Here is a 22521-nt window from a genome sequence, read left to right as displayed (position 1 = left end):
CTAACAAGTAATGGAGCTACCCTCATTTTTGAGCTCTTTTCCCTTTGTGATGGGTGAAAGGGCAATGCAGCAATAAACATGATTCTTGCTATTATCACATCTTTGATTCCTATCCCTTGACTGCAGCCGGTTCTAACATAGAGTACAATAGTAAAGTTTTTCTTTCCATGTAATATGTGCAACCATTGTTCAAGAAGCAGAACAAGGCAACAAGTTATAGATTGTCAGTTTGAAATATAGAATAAAGGCTTAAGACTTATCTAGGTAGTTAAAAAAAAACACACTGTACCTTGATCCTGATGCATGGCATGTGCCCCCTTTAGAAGCAAAAGCACTTCTTTTAGGCTTTAATATGATATACCCAAACTCTTCTTTCTTAGCAGTTTCCAGGAAAATATGATCTGTTACTGTATTTTGCTTCTTCTTCTTCTTCATTCGGTAGGTCGTTTCCGACTCTTCGTGACCTCATGGACCAGTCTGCGCCAGAGCTCCCTGTCATCCATCTTCACCCCCAGTTCCTTCAAGTTCATGCCAGTCACTTCAAGGATACCATCCATCCATCTTGCCCTTGGGCGGCCTCTCTTCCTTTTTCCTTCCATTTTCCCCAGCATCAAGATCTTTTCCAAACTTTCCTGTCTTCTCATGATGTGGCCAAAATATTTCAACTTTGCCTCCAATATCCTTCCCTTCAGTGAGCAGCCGGGCATTATTTCCTGGAGGATGGACTGGTTGGATCTTCTTGCGGTCCAAGGCACTCTCAGGATTTTCCTCCAGTACCAAAGTTCAAAAGCGTCTATCTTCCTTCACTCAGCATTCCATATGGTCCAGCTCTCATATCCATGGGTTACTATGGAGAATACCATTGCTTTGACTATGCAGACCTTCATTGCCAGTGTGATGCCCCTGCTTTTCACTATTTTGTCAAGGTTGGCCATTGCTTTCTTCCCAAGAAGTAAACGTCTTCTGATTTCCTGACTGCAGTCTGCATCTGCAGTGTGTATTTTGCTACCTTTGTACAATTTAGATAAGGCTACCTTCAGGGGAAGAAAGTGGGACTAGTTGCTGGAGTGGCAAGCATCACTATTTATGTTTACATGTCCAGTGCTACTTGCTAGGGTGTAAGTTCTGTAAATTACAGAAAAGAAGGTTGAGAGAAGATATTATAGCCATGTATAAATAAGTGAGGGAAAGTTATAGAGAGAAGGGAATAAGCTTGTTTTCTGCTGCCCTGGAAACTAGCACGCCGAACAATGGCTTCAAACTACAGGAAAGAAGATTTCCACTTGAACATTAGGAAGAACTTCCTCACAGTGAGAGCTGTTTGGCAGTGGAGCTCTCTGTGGTGGAGGCTCCTCCTTTGGAGGCTTTTAAGCAGAGGCTGGATGACCATCTGTCAGGGGTGCTTTGAATGCAATTTTCCTGCTTCTTGGCAGAGAGTTGGACTGGATGGACCATAAGGTCCATGATTCTATGATTCTAGATACCTTTAATTTTTTATGAATACCACAGTTCCAACTCAGAGTAGAGAAGGACATTTACTTATGAGTAAGTGAGTGGACAACCATTCTTCTCCCTCCCCTTTACTGCTACCTCACCAGGCAAAATCCCATGCCCATTCTCCTGTTCAGGCTCCTTGTCCGACTCTGGCAGAAGTGTACCACTTTCATATTCTTCCTAAGCAATAGGATGGTCATACTTGAGCTCAAAGGCTGGCATCAGCAGCTTCGGAGCAGCCTTCCAGGCCACCCTCCTACTTGGAAGCCAGAAAAGAGCAACACATTATGGTCCCTGGCCAAAGAAGAGGAAGGCAATGGTCAAAACAATACTGATTCAAATTTGGGGCAGCAATACCAGATTTATTTGGAATTGAATTGACTTTGCAGCTAAGAGGATATCACATTCCCAAGGTCAGTCAGTGATTTTCTGTGGCTGAATGAGGAATTGAACCCTGGTCTCTCAGAATCCTATCATTGTCCAAAAATTGACCCCCCCCCCCAAAAAAAAGGAGAGAGGGAGGAATGAACCATATAGTTCTTATTAAATATTTTGTTACAGTTATTTATTTCAATACAGAAGTTCTCAACCTGTAGGTCCCCAGGTGTTTTGGCCTACAACTCTCAGAAATCCCAGCCAGTTTACTAGCTGTTAGGAATTAGCTGAATTTCAGCTTCACTAGTCCAATGTTCCAATCACTGGCTCTTACTACAAAATGTGTTAACAATATAATGTTCAGTGACACCTCGAACCTTCACCCTGCAACCTTACTGAGGCTCACCCCTATGTCTCAGATTTTAGTATTGAAAATGCCAGGACTTGTGAAGTTTCTGGCAATCCTTCCTGCATCCCCAAAAGTAAATTGTGGGAGTCAGCCAAAGAGCTTGAATTCTCCCTGCACAAGATGGAGAAAAACATTTTGAGCCCTGTTTGGTCACTATGTGAACCAAGAAACCTGGAATGCAATTAAGAATTAATCAAGTCTGGATTTTAATTTACTAATTATGAACCAGTATCTCAAGTATAATGAGCTATCTTTGAAGTCAATATCTCAAGTACTGCATCAATGCTTTACAAAGGTGGACACAGTTATAGCTTAACATTGCTGAAAGTAACACTAGTAACATATTAACCATGGGGGAACAGCTGATACATTGAAGAAAGCAAACCAAACAAGACAAGGATTTTAAAAAACATAAAATCCATATTTTTGTGTGGGTTACTGGATTTTGCCTTTAGATCGTGCAATGTTTTAACATGCAAAATGTTTAATTAGCCACTGACAAGTTATTTAATTAAAACGAGATAAGAAGAAAGTGAAGAAGACAGGAGGAACGTAAAAGCAAGAAAGCAAAGAAAGTGTCATCCAACACGAAAAAATTAGCAAGACTGTATGATGACCTCTCACTGTTCCAGAAACTCTTATGCTGTGATGTTTCATATTGAAGGCTGCCAAACAGATGGCACTGTTATGCAGGCTCAAAAACACTAATAGCATATACACTTCAGGAAAAATCCTGAATTTCAGATGAAACGCTATGGGTTAGCTATGATCAAAAGCAGCTAACAGTGAAGTCTTTAGAAAGGTTTTTGTGGGGTCTCCCACCGCTAACAATCCAGCAGGTTTCAAAAAGACACAGATCTAAGTCATCTGCAATTTTTCATGGCCTCATCGGGACAGAGAGGATGTGAACATCTCTAAAGAGGAGAACCATAAATTGGCAAATGTGTCTTGAGAACTGTCCATATAAGAATGTTAGGTGTAAATGAGGCCAATTTAATCCCAAAAAGGTCTTTAAAAATAGTGTCAAAATACTGCTAGTTAAGATAGTCATATTGATGAATTCAGATTTCTCACTGGACAAGTAAAAAGGAAAATCTTCTTTTCTTGAAACTGAATCTTTAAACTAGAAATATTTCAGCATTATTTCATGGAGAAGAAACTTTGCCTACTGTCACACCAAAAAAGGAGGAAAAAAGCTGCAACACAATGCCAATCATTTTGTGTTCATAGAAAAAGATAGACCCTTCATCTGAAAAATAACTTTCTCCTTTAAACTTGAACACATCTAATATGTTACTATATTCAGATAAAAAAAATCAAAACCCAAGAATGATAGCAGCACTTTAGGCACCTTGAAATTGTGCTACCTTCCATGATAAAATGATATTATCAAGATATAATGGGGTAGAATTCAATCCCAAAATTCAACATGACAGTTTAACAGAATGTTCCCATCTCATGCAAAGCACTGCAGATTATAACCTGAACGAACCAAATGAAGGGCCATTATTGTGTTTTGATAACCTCCGATATCACAGTAGCTATGCAATAGAATGTAATGCCAATGCCTTTAATTAATACATCAATAAAGATATTTGTTTGTTTGTTTCATACATTTGTATCCCATCCTTCTCACCTCCGGAGCGTGGGGGACTCAGGGCGGCTTTACAACCTGCAGTCATTCGATGCCGAAAACAAACATTTATAAAACAATTACAATTAAAACAGATAATTAAAACATCAATTAAAAAAACATTGTTTAAAAAAATTGCACAAGTCTAAATCATAGCCCAGGGTCTGTCATTTATCAGACACATAAATAATAATAATAATAATAATAATAATAATAATAATAATAATGATGATGATGATGATGATGATGATTATTATTATTATTATTATTATTATTATTATTATTATTTCTGTTTTGCTGCTTGAATGCCTGGTCCCACAGCCATATTTTGAGTTTTTCTGAAAGGACAGAAGGGAGGGGACCAACCTGATTTCATTAGGGAGGGAGTTCCACACACGAGGGGTCACTACTGAGAAGGCCTTGTCTCTCGTCCCCACCAATCACACTTGCAAGGGTGGTGGAATCAAGAGCAGAGCCTCCCCCCCACAATCTTAACTTCTGAGGTGGATAATAAAGGGAAATACGTTCAGATAAGTAATCTGGGCATGAACCATTTAGAGCTTTGTAGGCTAAAGCCAGCACTTTGAATTGTGCTCGGTAGCAGACTGGCAGCCAGTGGAGCTGATGTAACGGAGGGGGGGGGGGGTGTTGTATGCTTCCTGTATGCTGCTCCGGTGAGCAATCTGGCTGCCGTCCGTTGGACTAATTGAAGCTTTCGAACAGTCTTCAAAAGCAGCCCCACGTAGAGTGCATTGCAGTAGTCTATTCAAAATGTAACAAGAGCGTGGACCACTGTGGCCAAGTCAGGCTTCCCAAGGAACAGGCACAACTGGCACACAAGTTTTAATTGTGCAAAAGCTCCCCTAGCCATGGCCAAGACCTGGGGTTACAGGCTCAACGATGAATCTAGGATTGCTCCCAAGCTGCGAACCTGCTCCTTCAGCGGGAGTGTAACCCCATCCAGCACAGGCTGTAACCCTATGTCCTGTCTGACACAGCTTTCAAGAATTGGTTCAGGACCTGCACAGCCTCCTTAGTGACAGGTGGAAAGGAGTGACAGAGTTGAACATCATCTGCGTACAGATGACACTGTACTCTGTAATTCCTGATGATCTCTCCCAATAGCTTCATGTAAATGTTAAACAATATGGGGGACAGTACTGAGTCCTGTGGGATCCAACCAGACAATGATTGCAGGGCCAAGCAGGTGTCCCCCAGGAACACCTTCTGAGACCAACCTTCCAGGAAGGACTAGAGCCACTGCAGAATAATACCTGCAAGCCCCATTCCCGCGAGGCATCCCAGAAGGATACCAGGGTCAATGGTATTGAAGGCCACTGAGTGGTCCAGCAAAACCTACAGGGACACACTCCACCTGTCCAGTTCCTGGTGTAGATCATCTAATAAGGTGACCAAGGTTGTATAGGTTCCATGTCCTGGCCTGAAGCCAGACTGTGCCGGATCTAGAAAATCAGTGTCTATCAAGAATCCCTGGAGTTGCAAGTATATTAATGTCATATCTTCCTTAAAAAAAGTCTTACTTCTTAATTTGTGATTCTAAGATGGAGTTCAATGCTGAATTCCATATTTAAATATTCAGCCACAGGTTAGGGCCAAATACAGTGTTGGTCTTACTTGGGTCAGACCTGTTGAAATCAATTGGGCCTTAGTTAGGTGTGTCACTAACAATGTCTGCACACTTTTTTCATTGGATGTATTCAAAATGGGGCTAATGTTGGATTTAGCTTCCAAACATCAATCTTGCCTCTCATATCTGACACCCTATCTGATATTAAGAAGGTGAGCACCTCAGCTGACAGAGAAGATTTCTACCAGTGGAAAGCTCACATCCATCCTGATAGATTTTGGGATATTACACAAAGCTCCCCGATAATAGATCCACTAGGACAGATCCACACTGACCACTTAACAGGAAGGTCAAATGAACCAGCTCTGTGGCGGCTAAATTATGCACACAGCTGATCCTAGTTAATGCTTAACAGTGTGTAATGCCCTGACAGCATTAACCAAAGTTGCAGGTTGCTTCAAATTCTCTGCCAGAATCTGGAGCAAAACACAACATTGAACCCATGTAAACAGTTGGAGCAATTGTGAGATGAATGAGCAGAGCCATCCCGAGGTAACTTTTGGGAGCAGGCAATTGGAATTTTGGCACCCCTCCCAAATTTTGGCACCCCCCCCCCAAAACAAATTGCTGATAAATACTGGCGTTGACGGTGTCAGCAGCGTTGGCGATGTCGGCGACATCAGCAGCAGTGGCAAAAGGCCCAGTCACCTGTCCACGCGGCCGCCCTCCTGCTCTCCCTCGCTGTCCGAGGACTCCTCACCCGCCGACCGCCCGTCGATGGGCCTGTGTGTGTGCGCAAGCCTTCCAATCGACCGTGCGGTCGATTGGAAGGCCTGCGCACATGCACAGGCTCATCTGCGGGTGGGCGGCAGATGGGGGGTTCTCGGACAGCGAGGGAGAGCAGGAGGGCGGCCGCACAGACGGGTGGCTGAGCCTTCTGCCAACGCCTCTGATGCACAGGACCATCGACCATGCTTTTTGGGTGATGGGCCTGTGCGTGTGTGCAGGCCTTCCAATCGACCACGCGGTCAATTGGAAGGCCTGTGCACACGCACATGCCCATCGAAGGGCGGGCAGCGGGTGAGGAGTCCTCAGTGAGGGAGAGCAGGAGGGCGGCTACGTGGATGGGTGGCTGGGCCTTCTGCCACTGCCTCGACAGCGCCCCCACATGGTCTGCGCCACAGGGGGCTGCCTAATTCTCCTCATTGTTGGATTATTGTTTACTCAGTTATCCCATGTTCCTTGGGCTGTGGCAGCTTGGGGACACAAATTGGCATTCAATATCTATTCCTGTTCTTCTCATCACCACAGACAGCAATGCAACATGGATCATGCCAGTCGCCCATTGCCTGGAGTGATGTTGGCTAGAGCTAGAAGGTGAACAGAGAAGGGAGGAGGGAGAGGAAAGAGTGATTCCTCCTCCTCCTCCTCCTCCTCCTTTTTCACTATGGTGTTCCAGACACTTGTCTCTTCAGAAGTCAAGTGACTGGTTGCCTCAATAAAGAGAACAGGAAGGAATGGTAAGAGTGGCCATTCAGCAGTCCTGAACCTGGTTCAGCAGTACTGGTTTGACTCTCTCCTTTCTCCATATCAGCTGGTGTGTGTGTGTGTGTGTGTGTGTGATCTAAACCATCCTGGGGGGGGGGGGGGCGGAATCTGCCATTCCTCAGTTTCCTTTGAAAAACCCTGAGATGGGGCTCTCCACCTATGCTGGTCTGTCATTGGATTAGCCCCTCATTCTTTTTGAAATCAGTGGGATGGAAAATTGTCTTTGAAGATTGCTAAGTTTATATGTCTATCTGTCTCTCCCTCACACACACTCACCTACACAAACACCCTTGTTGGAATACATTGGCCGTATTCTGGAAGTGATAAAAAAAATCTGCCATGCCCCAGTCTTCCTCATCCCCCCTTTAAATTGCTTTCCAAGTCCAACCTAATGGGATATATCCTCTAAACATGTGCATCAAGGTCATTCGTATTTGGACAATACTAGAAATAAAGGTGCAAATAAAGAAAGTAAAGTACATTACTCAATACCTCAGGATGACCAAGATCACAAATAGGAAAATGGAATAAAATGTTCAGATGAGAGTGTTGTGGAATATATGCAACACACACACACACTTATATATACACGCGCGCACACTTCTTCTGAGAAGCTTCAGGCATTCATTCTCACTTTTTTTCAGTGTGAATTCTGACAAGGCCTCCTAGAAGGAATTCACTGGAATAGTCACCTCTGTTCTTTGAATTATTGTGATTGCTAATTTGATTTAACAGAGGCAATTCTCTCTGGCAAGGCCAATCTGTATTTAAGGGAGGATGGAATATAGTATTATCATTCCCTTTGCTATCAATAAAAAAGGACCAAAGGCACCCTTGCCGTTTCGCCCTTAAACGATCACTCCAACACGAAGAAGTAATTTAATATAACATAATGATTAAAGACTCACAGATGACAGCATCATAAGAAACCCATATAGCCCTATGACTTGGCATATTTTTTTCTGGCTTATTGCCTGCCCTTGTGTACAAAGAATTTTGATAGCAAATGCTGGAATGAAATCATCCAGAATGACCTTTCCAGAATAAGTCACAATTTGCAAGTATGCTTTGAAATTTATTTTTATTCATGCAATTCCCTCTCCTTCATATTTGAAAGGGCTAATTGATAATATAAATAAGGTACATTTGTATGGTAATACACACAAATCATGAGCCATACTTCGCAAATTTAAATGATCCCATATATGAATGGAAAATAAAATCAGTTCTACAAAAAATAACAAAGACATTAATTGAGGCCTGTTGAATGCAAAGGTGAGTGAAGTGTAGGTGGATGACATATACCATACTTTCTAATAGCCATGAATCAGTTGAGACAGCCAGCCACAACTAGTCTTTGGCATTCATTGTTTTTCCATTTGCTTTTTTAAAAGTCCTAGACATCTCCTCTAAGGGAAGGGGAGCTGGCTGGCAGTGCCAGTTAAGCAAACACTGACATTGTTTGGTTTTTCCTGCATGGGAGCGGGATGGACTAGATGGCCAGTGTGGTCTCTTCCAACTCTATTATTCTATAATTCTATGTTTTCGCCCTTCTAAACAATTGCCTGCCGCTGCTGCTAGCTTCAAAGCTCTATTTTCAACCAGTGCATTTTAGAACATCTGGGAGCTGAAATCCAACTAAAGAAGTCTTTACAGGCTCCATTTTCAACAGTACGCAAACTACAGTAAGCGTTCCAAGGGTTCACTGGGTTGTTGCGAGTCTTCTGGGCTATATGGCCATGTTCTAGACCCCTCAACCTCTGAGGATGCCTGCCATAGATGTGGGCGAAACATCAGGAAAGAATGCTTCTAGAACATGGCCATACAGCCCGGAAGATTCACAACAACCCAGTGATTTCAGCCATGAAAGCCTTCAACAACACATTGTTCCAAAGTGACCTGCAGCAACAAATTAGAACAGAATACTGTTATCACCTTGAAACTGACTTGAATTCCCTATGGTTAGTTGTTTTTGTTATCATCATCACCTTCATCGTCATCTTTATTTCTGTCCCACCTTTCTCCACATAGGTACTCAAGGCTCCTTAGCTATTGAGTAATGTACTTTACTTTCTTTATTTGCACCTTTATTTCTAGTATTGTCCAAATACTAATGACTTTGATGCACATGTTTAGAGGATATATCCCATTAGGTTGGACTTGGAAAGCAATTTAAAGGGGGGATGAGGAAGACTGGGGCATGGCAGATTTTTTTATCACTTCCAGAATATGGCCAATGTATTCCAACAAGGGTGTTTGTGTAGGTGAGTGTGTGTGTGTGAGAGAGAGATAGATATATAAACCTAGCAGTCTTCAAAGCCAATTTTCCATCCCACTGATTTCAAAAATGACACAACCAAATAAAATACAAATACAGTAGAGTCTCATCCAAGCCTCACTTATCCAATGTTCTGGATTATCCAAGCCATTTTTGTAGTCAATGTTTTCAATATATCGTGATTTTTTTGGTGCTAAATTCGTAAATACAGTAATTACAACATAACATTACTGCATATCGAACTACTTTTTCTGCCAAATTTGTTGTATAACATGATGTTTTGGTGCTTGATTTGTAAAATCATAACCTAATTTGATGGTTAATAGACTTTTCCTTAATCCCTCCTTATTACCCAAGGCTTATCCAAGCTTCTGACAGCCCGTTTAGCTTGGATAAGTGAGACTCTACTGTACAAGACAAATATAATACACTTAAAAGTTAAATATTTGTATCTCAAAATTAAAATAGAATTAAAATACAAAAAATGCAATTTCAAAGCTCAAAGTCCCACCCACATCCTCCTCAGCAGCCTGCCCTCATCACTCTGAAATGCCTGGTGGCAGAGATATGTCTTCTGTGATAGGCTCTGCGGGTTGCAAATGTATGCTCTTGGGTGCTTTCCCACTTTAAAAGATGACCACTGGAACCACGGAGGAACCATGTTTTAGAACAAAAAAGTCCATAAACTAGGAAACATGCGGTTATGGAATAATAGATCCTTTAGCATGTACAACCAAATTTTCAGTGATCTGGGCATGATATAGAAAGCTTTGGGGGCCTTGAAATGCTGGAACTAATTGTTGAGATCCCAGCCAGGTTATATTGTGTGATTTCATACAGATTATGCCTAAAAATTTCAAATCTAGAAAAGGGAGAACAATTTGTATCATTATTCAAGTTACTAAGTAGTCTTGCCCAATTCTATTTAATTAAACTTGACTGATTTCTGGTGTGTTTTCTCAAAAAATGGTTTTAATGTGTTCTGAGATTTAAAACAACAACAGCAACAAAAGGAGCACAATTAGAGTTCAAACAGGTCAAGTTAGTGTACTTTCTACTGATTTTCTTTTGTACTATGGACGTTTCACCCTTATTGGGCCCTGATGTTCATGTGCTCACTCAATAAATTGCTACAAAAATCATAGATAATATGTCATATATTTATGATGGGAAAAGAAGGAAGGCTACTAGGAATGACATATGGGTCAAAATCAAGCAAAATTAGAAAGAAACATGTTATTGTTAATTATTGCAGCTCAACAATAATATTGCAGCACGTACAACTAATGACATACAGATTGAAGCTTTGTTTACTATTACTTTCCATTTTTCTACTGAAGAAATACTTTTTAGTAGGCTACATAGCTGATGTGAAGCAGTCATTTCCAGTCTGTGAAATGTACAAAAGGTGGCCTCCTGTTGTGAAATTTAACTAGGATCCTTATGTTCCTGAATGTCAGAAAGCAAAGCTAACCATTCCCCGGACAAGGGCTTCTTTCCTGGCATGTTTTCATCTTCCAATCTCCAACAGATTTCTGGCCACACAGTTCACTTTGATGCAGTAATGAAGATATTTAGTAATTACTAGAAGTCTATTTCAGAAGAGCCAGTTGCCTAGCTTTTGGGACCTGGCAAAAGCAGTATGGCAATGAAGACAGAAAAGCCAAAGCTCAGAACAAGCAGATGCTTGCTGGGAAGGCTAAAAATAACATAAAGAGTTTGCTGCTTTTTTGGCTGTGTTCAGAGGAGGAGAAAGAAAAAAGAAATGGCAGGGCCACTCTGTGGAGAAGCTAATAAGGCAAAGAGAATACAGAACTATTCAACACCTTATATGCCTCAGGGCCCTTCTACCCTGACCCAAAAAGCAGGCTTGATCCAGCTTTCCAGATATTAGAGCAACCTGACTTGGCAGCCCGATAGAGACTCTCTCAGCCATCTTGGAGGTGGAAGGAGCCCCCATTACCCAGCCTCACCAAATATGCTTCAGAACCACTGGGCAGGCCTCCTAAATAGGATTCCCCTTCCGCTAATGTTGCAGCTGTCACAAGCCATGACACCCCCACCTACCATAGTCTTGAGGTGCAACACTTGCTACGGCAGCTGGGAGGTGAAGGGGGAAAGCCTACCTTCTTCCCCTACCTGGCTTCCTTGGTGAAGGAAAGGTTTGGCTGAGGGCAGCCAGGCCACCAAGAAAAAGGCAGGTGTCATGGCTGTCGCTAGTCGTGACACAGGGATTGGGAGGGGACCGCCATTCCATGTCTCCAGGTTGCCTAAGCCTGGGGAGCGTGAGATGGCTATCAAGACAGCTGCCACTGGTTCCATTTAGAATCCAGCCAACTGGCTTAACTGTCCCTAATTTTCCCCCCAAGTTAGCTTAACCTGGATAAGCCCTGTGTGGAATTGCAAGAAAAGAGATTCCATGAAAACATTAGGAAGAATTTTCTGATGGTAATAACCATCAGAAAGTAGAGTTGATTCCCCTTTAATTGGTGTCTTCAAACAGAGGACATCTCACACGATTATTTAGCTATACATTCCTGCATGGCAGGTAGTTGGATGAAATGGTTCTTGGGACCCCTTCTAATTCTGTTATTCTAAAATAGCAACCACAAAACATGGAAATTGGATAATTCTAGCAAAATCTGGTTGCAGACACTACTAAGGATCATTTCACACATGCTGCCGAAGATGTTGCAGATCTCCACTTCCCACTGGCGGTCATACAGGGGGCATGGGGGCTCATCTCTCCATGCCACATTCTGTCATGTCTTCCTGCTTCCTCATCATATGGGGGAAGCCCTTTTTTAGTCACTCAACCCATCTTTCCTTATGGAAAGATGGATCGCCTGCTGTTGTCTGCTAACACTATGTTTTTGGCGGTGGCAGCACTCCATTCACAGAGCCACCCTGGAAGTACTTGAGTGTGATGGAGTGTGATGGAAGCCTTCGGACTTTGTGGCTGAAGGACAAAAATGCTGTCAAACCCCATAAAATAAGGTACATGTGAAGAGGTCCTAAAATGTTGTAGTCTTGGTTTGACAACATGGTTCTTTTTTTAAAAAAGGAAAATAATAATAATAATAATAATAATAATAATAATAATAATAATAATACTTTATTTATATCCCGCCACCATCTCCCCGTGGGAACTTGGGGCGGCTTACATGGGGTGGAGCCCAATGACATAATATAAACAACAGCATCAACACTATTCACAGTATAACAAGATAAGAACAGTAATACAATATACAATGAGAATATTATAACAATAGTTAATAATAGTCAACCACCAGGCACAGTTCTGTGTTAATTGTCATTTTAAAATGTAAGGTATCAAGCAAATGAGCATCCAATGTCTTTAGGAAAAGAAATTATCTATTGTATGTTTCAACTATGAAGACAACAAAAGGTGAAGTCTTGAAAGATAACAGCAAACATGTATTTCTAATTATGTGACACAAGAAACTACACCATAAAGAGGTAAAATATCCATTCAAAGTACAGTTCACAACGTTGTCATTTTGACAATCTTGTCATACAGAAATAAATTACATGTTTGCTGATTAATTCACCTGTCATTGAGGTACACATGACTAGATAATGTTGAAACTATCAGAAGCACTTGGGCAGTTGCCTTGGTGCATTTAGGCCTTGTATTTATGTCAGTGTATTTATTTACTCTTAGCTTGGTTTATTAGGCCATCAAGGGGTATGTAACCATATAACCCTCTTGAACCTAAGAAGGCAGAAGTAAATGAACACAGCAACAATGCTGCCAAAATTGTTCTAGGTTTCAATCCATGTTGCAGGGTCTCTACTCCTCTGAAAGGGGAATCTTAACTTGGAAAAATTAATGCTGTGAAATAAGCATGCATCCCACGTGCTTAAGATAAAAATTGTTTTCAGTTCAAGAACTTAAATACCAAGGTGCATTGAAGTTCCATTTCAGTCTGCAATATCTGCAGCTCACCTTCAGAAACTGTATCCCTTTCCTCTTGTTGGCATGTGAGATAAAAATATAAGCATGACATTTTGACAGACGTTATTGATAGCTCTTTTGTTTTGTCGTGGGACACTAAGATTGTATATCATGCAATCTTATGCTGAATGTCCCAAATGCAAGTCTCTGCATTTTTAAGACAAGCTGACAGGATCACTGGGATAAAGGGTGACCCTGAAAGTTGATGCTGTCCTTTCACGTTTTATGGAATGAATGCTTATTGCTTTTCCTATGAAGAGCACTGCCTAAGGATACAGCAATTACGTTGACAATGAAAATGAACAACTTTCCTCTTCTTCATCTGATCCTTCCCCACTTTTAGGCCAACTATTTCATTATTGTATGTTGGACTTCCAGCTAAAATTTCAGGAATTTCTGAGGCATCAAATGCCTTGATACATATACTTAAGACTCAGTGTGATTATGATGTCATAATGCTGTAACAAAGCAGAAGGCCTTCATCCACCAACACCAAAGAAGCCTCCGTGTTTTCCGAAACCTATTACATCTTGGTAAGAGTTAAGATCATGACACCTACCCTGTTTCCCCGAAAATAAGACATCCCCGAAAAATAAGACCTAGTAGAAGTTTTGCTGAATTGCTAAATATAAGGCCTCCCCTGAAAGTAAGACCTAGCAAAGTTTTTGTTTGGAAGCATGCCCAACACCTGCCAAACAGAACACCAGAGCATGCAGGATTGGTACACGTACATACCATAGAGTGTTGTACATGGAAATAATGGTAGTAACAAGAAATTATTGATAGGATTCACAGTTTGTCTGGTTATGCTGGTTTGTGATGACAACTACTGTACAGTATATAATAAATTCATTTTTTTGCTCAACAATAAATGTGAATTCTTTTTCATGGAAAAATAAGACATCCCCTGAAAATAAGACCTAGCACATCTTTGGAAGCAAAAATTAATATAAGACACTGTCTTATTTTCGGGGAAACACGGTAATTACACACTTGATTCTATAAAGTGAACAAAACTTTTGACAGATATTTGGTGAAAACCCATGTCTAGTTATCTGGAAAATCCAAGTCTGACAAACATATTCCTGGGACGAATTGTAGAAAAGACTTGTAGTAGCACTTCAAAGGTTCCCTACTTTGGAAGAAGTCTCTTTGACTCAAGAGAGAAAGAAGAAATAATGAATTGGTTTGATTTGGATCAGAACTTTATCACATGAGCAGGTAAACTAGCATTGAAACCACATCCCACTGCAAAATATATAGTTTGCAATCCCATGATGTTCCCATCATCTTACTTGTAGTCAGTAGGGTAGCCAGGATTTTGGCTTGGGGGGGGGGGGGGGCTGAGTCTGGGTGAGAAAGGACCCTAGTAAACCTTTTGTATCGTTATTCCAATACCCCCATGCATATGGGATATATTGAGCATGGTGATCAGATCATGATATGAATAAACATAGTTTAAATAATGAATGTAAGGCCTTCTCACGGACTGAGAATTTGGGGGGGGGGAGGGCTGAAGCCCCTCAAGCCCCCTCCCCTCCGCTGGCTACATGCCTGCTTGTAGTCCAATCTGTCTCTGTTCCAGCATGCTGCCAATAAAATGACATCAGAGATGAGATTCTCCTTCTCCTCCAATCAGTCCCTCCCCAATATTCCCAAGTTATTTGCATTCTGTTTCCTATATAATTTACAATTATATTTGCATTTTTTGTTTTTCATTGCTAAAATTGTAAAATTACTCAAAAATAATTTTAAAATATTACAGAATATCCATTGTGCAGGCAGGAGAGGCTATGAGGGTGTACAGAAGTACTATTGCAGAATAATTGGCCGAATTGGTGAAATTGCATGAATGAGATGTGGTATTGATGGTGCACATTCTAGTATGTTTCCATGATCCTTAATAGTATGACTGCTGTGGAATAGGGAAGACTCATTAAAATAAACGACTTCTCTTTTTTGTCATTAAGAACTTAAGTCCTAGTGATTTAGTAAGTCTACTGCAAGCATTACTGAGTCTGCATTCAACCTCAAATTGGGTGATAATAATTTTACTATCTTTGATTTGAATGTGAACAAGCCCTCTACATTACCCTAAGGGCTAACTAAAATGTGGTTGCAAAGCACTTAAAAAAAAACCTCATCAGTTTGCAGAAGCATGTTTGCAGAAAGATTTGGTGAGATTAGGTTAGCATGTGGCACCTGCACACTACAACAAATATCATAATTTGGTTACTCTGAGCTGCATTTGCAAATGGCATTTATTCTATCATCCATTTGCAACCCATCTGCCAATTCCAGATCTTTTGGGTAGGAGGATTTATTTCCATCCCCATAAATGGCACTCTCCTCAACACATCTATTGTGTGTTCAAGAGAAAGATGATTGTCAAACTGATTCATGTTGTTTCATTTGACACCAAACAATGAAATGTTGACTATTTCGTAAGTGCCTGTTGAACACAGCTTTGAATAGGTGAGAAAATTTTAAAGCAAAAAATAAATATTGCCAACATCAAAACAGTTTAACCAAGTGGCAGCAAAGCTAGGTGCTCACTACTCAGCTTATGCTCTGAAAGCTTTTATTGTAAGAACTCTTAATTATAGTGCTACTTTTACTCATTAAGCTAGAATAGCAGTGCAAAAAATGTGTTCTGTTCATAGCTATGCATAATATATAATATTTTTCATCAATTCTTTCCTGTTTTATTTTTGCAATATAGTGTTCTCTCACTTACCACGGGGGTTATGTTCCAGGACCACCCGTGAAAAGTGAAAATCTGCAAAGCAGGGATACTGTATTTGTGTTGTTTACAATCCCACTGGCAAGTAGCATCTCTGTCTGCCCCTACCTTGTGAAGCAAAAACTAAGCTGCTTCAGCCTCCTTTTCTCTTCCTTCAGCTTCTCCTTCCTTCCTTTCTTCCTTCCTTCCTTCCTTCCTTCCTTCCTTCCTTCCTTCCTTCCTTCCTTCCTTCCTTCCTTCCCTCCTTTGGCTTATCCTTAGGAAAGAAGTAGAAAGAGGGATTTATAATATTATTTAATGATTTATACTATTATTTTAGTGTTTATTAAAAAACCGCAAAACAGCGAATCCGCGAAAAGCAAACTGCGAAGTAGTGAGGAAACACTGTAGTTGTATTAAAACTTAGTTGTGTGTAAGAACACTGAATCAGGATGTCTTCTTGACATATCTTTGAAAACATTTGCCTACTGCTTGCTTTACAGTATAATTTTATGGACTACTGCTTTTCAAGGTGTGGAATGAATCCAGACTTTGGCCTCAATCTAACTTGATACTGACGTTGCAGCACCAACCATGAAATATTACCCCACTTCCTTTTTTTTTTTAACCCAGCCTTAAAAACTGCCCCAATATCAGGATCAACAATTTTCTCATGGGCCACAGTGGGGAGAGGAAATTACCTAGATTTATTTTTTCTGTTACTGGAAATTCAGCTTTAGATTGGAGAAATCTGTTTGACTTAAATTAGTAGACTTACTTATCCAGATCATTTGAATAGGTTTCATCTAAGCATAACTAAGCTAAGAACTCTTATTCAAAAACATGACTTTGAAACAGTGGTTCTCCACCTGTGGATCCCCAGATGTTTGGGCCCTCAACTCCCAGAAATCCTAACAGCTGGTAAACTTGCTGAAATTTCTGGGAGTTGTAAGCCAAAACACCTGGGGACCCACAGGTTGAGAGCCACTGCTTTAAAAGAAAAGCACATCCCATTGTAAAAGCTATCTCCGGGCACCTGGAGATTTTCTCTACTTTCCTGTTAGAGCTCCAGTGATGTGCTCTTGATGCTCTCTTGATTCCCACACCCCTAATCTTACCAGAGGTGTTAATTCACTTGGCAACATAAGATAATTGTATTACCACCAATTACAATGGCTGAGAATGCTCACTGTGCTGCTCTTGCATACATTTAAGCTTTAATTGAACTGTCACAGATTGTACTTTTGCATTTCATTAACATTTAACTGATGTTATTTATTTTTCACTTCCAGGTCCATGCATGTAATATACTTGTTGACAGTTCATCAGATTTATTTCATTCATTGCTTTACCTGGCATATTTCATGATTAGTTAAATGTACTGGATGAAATGATTTTGAGTAAAGTGACATAGTGCCATTTAGCAATATTCAACGGTATTGTTAAGTCCAAACCTATAGTCATAGATCCAGGATCTTGTAGGCCAAATGTAATTCTATTCACTATATAACTCAGTAGTGAGATAATGGTCCCTGCCAATACACCTTTCTCTCTATGCTGCCTCCCTAACCATAACATGTGGCAATTTCTGTCTTTTTACCAATCTTTATATTAACAGAAACAGAAGACCAGGCATGCTGTGGGGGCAACCAGAAATTTCTCTTCAAATAGCCTCATGGATCTCATTCAGATAATGTGGAAAGTGAGTACAAGGTGGCACCTTCCTCTACAGTAAAATATGACTTTCCAATCAGATAAAAGTAGTTTTTGTTCATTGTATTGCATTATCTTGGAAATAATACATTGTAATGAATGTACTTCTCAATTTCTCAGTCTGTGAAGAGGTTTGGCTGCCCTGAGTCCCCTCGGGTGAGAAGGGCGGGGTATAAATAATTGAAATAAATGAAATAAATAAATTGTTTTTTATGGAAGGAGTTCCATCTCAAGGGGAAGGAATTAACATAGTCCAGTGCTGTTAGAGTCATAGAATTATAGAATCACTAGCTGTGCCCGGCCACGTGTTGCTGTGGCATTGTCTGGTGGTGTCTGTATTTTATAGGCAGTGTGGAAGAGGCCTAAGTGAGGCCTAATTTTGCCTGTCCCCTGGGCTGAGTGGGTTGCTTGGAGACCAAGTGGGCAGAGCTTAGCCTTCTAACTGGCAGCAATTGGATAAAAACAATTATTCCTCTCCCTCTAATTTTCTTTTTGTTGTAGAGGCATGTTTTAGAGGCGTGGATGAGGGGTTGTGCTGTCAATTTTCGAAGTTGTGAGGTGTTTAGTTTTGTTGTTTTGTCGGTCGCCAGGATTCCATTACTCTTTTATAGATAGATAGATAGAATAATAGAGTTGGAAGAGACCTCATGGGCCATCCAGTCCAACCCCCTGCCAAAAAGCAGGAAATCACATTCAAAGCACCCCGTATATGTGTGTCTACCTCGTGTTAGGAGGGTGCAAAGAAAGCCACTGAGAATCTCAAGAGACATTTAGAAAAAGAACCTTGGAAGAAGTTGAGTTGAGGAAGTGTGGTGGACAGAAAAACAAGGAGAGAGAAGTGGAGAAAAAAAAAGCTATAAAAGAAACAGAATAGAAGAAGGGTTTTGTTGTCCGAGGAGACCTCAGGCCTTTTCAAAACTAAAACTAAGCTAGCTTGATTTACTGAACCAAATAGCCATATTTAAATATTTGAAATAATGTCACATTGAGGAGGGGTCAAAGTTGTTCCTGCTGCTCTGGAGACTAGGAACTTCATCATGCGAGGCACTCCACCCCCCTCCCTTTGTACCGTTTTGCCAGACTCCATGGCAAAATAGCAGGGATGAATGGTGACTCCATTGCCATGCACACCATTTCATTGTAGCAACATTTTCCCCATCACATGGTGGAAGCGTCGCGAAAGTGGCACGGCTCTGTCCTGGCTCCATTGGAACAAGCACAACAAGGGTAGACTCCAGTGTTTGGAGGGAATCTTCCTAGGACTCTTCCTTTCCGGTTGTGAGCAGGGCCTCCACACACTGTCCATCACACAACATCACTGGACTGGGGGTGTGGAGTGTCCTAAGATGCTAAAAGTGATGAAATGGTAAGACATGGAGCAATAGATTCAAATTGCAGGGAAAAAAAAGATTCCATCTAAAAATCAGGAAGAACTTTCTGACAATGACGTCAGTGGAATATGCTGCTGTGTTGGAGAGTGGTTGAGTTCTCATTCTCTGTGGGTTTTTAAGCAGAGGCTGGATAGACATATGTCATGGGTGGCTTTGATTGTTTTCCTGCATGCCAGAAGGGCATTGGACTGACTGGCCCTTGTGGTCTCTTCCAACCCTATGATGCTATGATTCTGCATTTGGCTGAACTGCTAGTCAACCCTTAGCAGAAACCTTTGAATCACAATGATATATCATTGTTGTGGCTCTTTAATTCCACGACTTCTTTAAATATCAGCACATAATGCACAATAGAACAAATAAAACTGCCCTACTAGCTTACTATAATAATTGATTTTTTCACATCCACTCATGATTAATGAAACTCCAAAATGAAAAGAAAAAAAAAAACAATGGCAAAAATTCTCATTGTCCTAAAGCAGGAATTGAAAGAGATTAATGCATCTACAGATACAGATGTAATGATATTGTTTTTCTTTTCAAGAATAAGTATACTTTTTGTTGGAGTATTGGACTGGAATCCAAAATTTGTATAATCAAATACTGCCATCTGACCAGTCTCCCTCTCAATCTGTTCCTTTTGCATTAGAAATCTTGTAAAGTTTGGCATCTCTAACCTACAGGAAAAAGGCATGTGTATTTTGCTCCTGACCTTGGAAAATTCACTTTAAAAAACACTCACAGCTTCTCTGTTTTTTTCCAGTGACTTTTGACTCCAGTGTCACTTAAAATGTCTATTGAAACAGTGATAGATATTATACAGTCCCTATAAAATCCCTTGCAATCATGGTAGAAATTGTCCTGAGGGATAGGTTAGTCTAAGCTATAAGTACAGAAACCACAGCAAGAGAGAGATACACACAGAGAGAAAGAAAATAGGGTGAAAAAAGGTACAATGGACAAGGATTTCTTTTTATTCTTCCAAACTTTGTGACTCACATGTTTCTTGCCCAAGCTTGAGATGAAATAATTGGACTCAAAGGTCAGGTCACACAAACAGCTTCTCACATTTCTCTTTGGGATACTGAAATCAGTCACTAGTCAAGATCCAGCATCTTCATATGACCATTGTTTTCAGAGGAATAGAAAGATTTAAGCTCCTGTTCAAGTCCAGTTTCTGTCTTCTGTCCTAAGAACAATTTAAAATTTTAGTGGCATCTTCAAATTTTGGAAAGGAGACTATTTCCTACTCCAGTAATGACCATCCTGTTTTTGGCATTACTCATCTCTTACCCCTAACCATTTTAAAGTAATAGAAAGAGAGTGATTTCAAAATTTTTCATCTTGACACAAGATGATCAAAACTAAAGACATGTTTGATGACTTCCTCCTTGATATGAGTTAAAGTGGTTTTCAAATCTGCTTAATATTTTCCAGTCCCATTTTGTGAATTATGAAATGCTTATCTTTGCAAGGAAATCCAATTCTGTGGTATTAAAAGATGGAATATATTATCTGAAAAATTAACAGTGTCATTTATGTGTATTATAAAATTGTTCCTGCTTGATTTTGAAGGCTACTTTGGGCTTCTAATCTTGGACATGCTTAAAATTTTATATAATGTGATTTCATTTTGCAATGGTATCTGTTTTATATGAATTGTTGTTTTGTAGATTGTTTTATATGAATTGTTGTTTTCACATTGTTTTTAGGCACTGAATTTTTGCCTATTTATTGTAAGCCACTTTGAGTCCCCTCGGGGAGAAAGGCGGGGTAAAAGTGATGCAAATAAACAAACAAATAAATAAATAAATTTAGAAAAGAACAGACCAATTCTTCAAAAATGCTATGGAATTCTGCATTTTACTAATGATTTTCTACAATGTACAAAATGTTGTTCATGAATGAAATAAGTGGTAAATGAAATGTTGTTCATGAATGAAATAACTGGTAAATGAAAATTTCAAACTGTGCTACTTACAAGTATGGAAAACTAGAACTATTATGTACAATGTCAGAGCATAGATATTATAATTATAATAATAATAATAATCTTTATTTATACCCCGCCACCATCTCCCCAACGGGGACTCGGGGCAGCTTACATGGGGCCATGCCCAGAACAATACAATATAACAAAATATAAATAAAACAACAAATCATAATGCATTAAACAATACAATAAAAGAAAATATACACTACAATAAACAAAATCAAAAGAACAGTAGATTCCATGTAAACTAGTCTTGGTTAGCACAGCTATGAATAAAATCAAATGCTAAGCCTGGGAAGGAGCCCCCAGTGGGGCAGTAGGTTAAACCACTGAGCTGCTGAACTTGCTGACCGAAAGGTCAGTGGTTCGAATCTGGGGAGCAGAATGAGCTCCCGCTGTTAGCCCCAGCTTCTGCTAACCTAGCAGTTCAAAAACATGCAAATGTGAATAGATCAATATATACTGCTCCGGTGAGAAGGTAACAGTGTTCCATGCAGTCATGCCTGCCACATGACCTTGGTGGTGACCACGGATAATGCTGTCTCTTCGGCTTAGAAATGAGCACCAACCTCCAGAGTCAGACACGATTAGACTTAATGTCAGGGAAAACCTTTGCCTTTTACCTAAGCCTGGGAAAGTGGAAACTAGATATTATTCTACCATATATGTGTTTCATTTAGACTAATTTGGAATGCTTCTAATGATACAGTGTTCCCCATCCTCTTGTACAGTTCCCTCTTCAGAGGAGTTTTTCCGCAACCCAACACATTTAACAGTATGAAAATTGCCACAGCTGTCAACAACCTGTTTTCCATCTGTTAATCATTTGCTCTTATTCCTGGCACTGCAGTTTCTACGATGCTATAATTAATTCTCTCTTTTTTTTGTGCTTACTTTACATGAATATTTTCCCCTTGGAATTTTCCTTCATGAAGATAAGAGATGCTGATTCAAGCCTGCAGAATCTCACATAGGACTGTACCACCTCAAAAGGCATACAGGGTACCTCTTTGATTAAAATTGCCCACATGTTCCCCCTTCTAAACAGCTGGCATTATATAGATGCTGTCCAAATTTGTCCTGCTCTAGGGATGAAAGTGACATTCATCAGATTCATACTTCCAAATAAAAATACTATTATCTGTTTTGCACTTATGAGACTGACAGAACAGAGCACACAATTCCTTACTTGTCTATGCTTGTGAGGCCCATAACACATTTTGAGCAAAACCATGTATGTGTATGAAGAGACTTATTTCAGATAACGCTTAACTACAAATGTTGAAATATTTGAAAAATACACCAGTCAGTAAAAAAAATGTGAATCAGAAAAATAAACACGTTTTGAAGACACACACCAGAGCATGTACACATTTTTCAACAGCAAACCCACATCTT

At 40.2% G+C, this 22521-nt stretch overlaps 1 long non-coding RNA gene across 1 annotated transcript; it reads left to right on the top strand.

The window, feature by feature from the left end:
* Positions 1-13769: 13769 nt before the first annotated feature.
* On the top strand, positions 13770-22156 carry LOC103279160 (uncharacterized). The gene is made up of 3 exons (XR_010002243.1): positions 13770-13837; positions 17645-17728; positions 22059-22156. It is a non-coding gene; the product is annotated as an uncharacterized LOC103279160 (long non-coding RNA).
* Positions 22157-22521: the final 365 nt, after the last annotated feature.

This window comes from Anolis carolinensis, chromosome 1 (genome assembly GCF_035594765.1).
Source record: "Anolis carolinensis isolate JA03-04 chromosome 1, rAnoCar3.1.pri, whole genome shotgun sequence".
NCBI lineage: Eukaryota > Metazoa > Chordata > Lepidosauria > Squamata > Dactyloidae > Anolis > Anolis carolinensis.
This window is presented reverse-complemented; position numbering and strand designations above follow the sequence as displayed.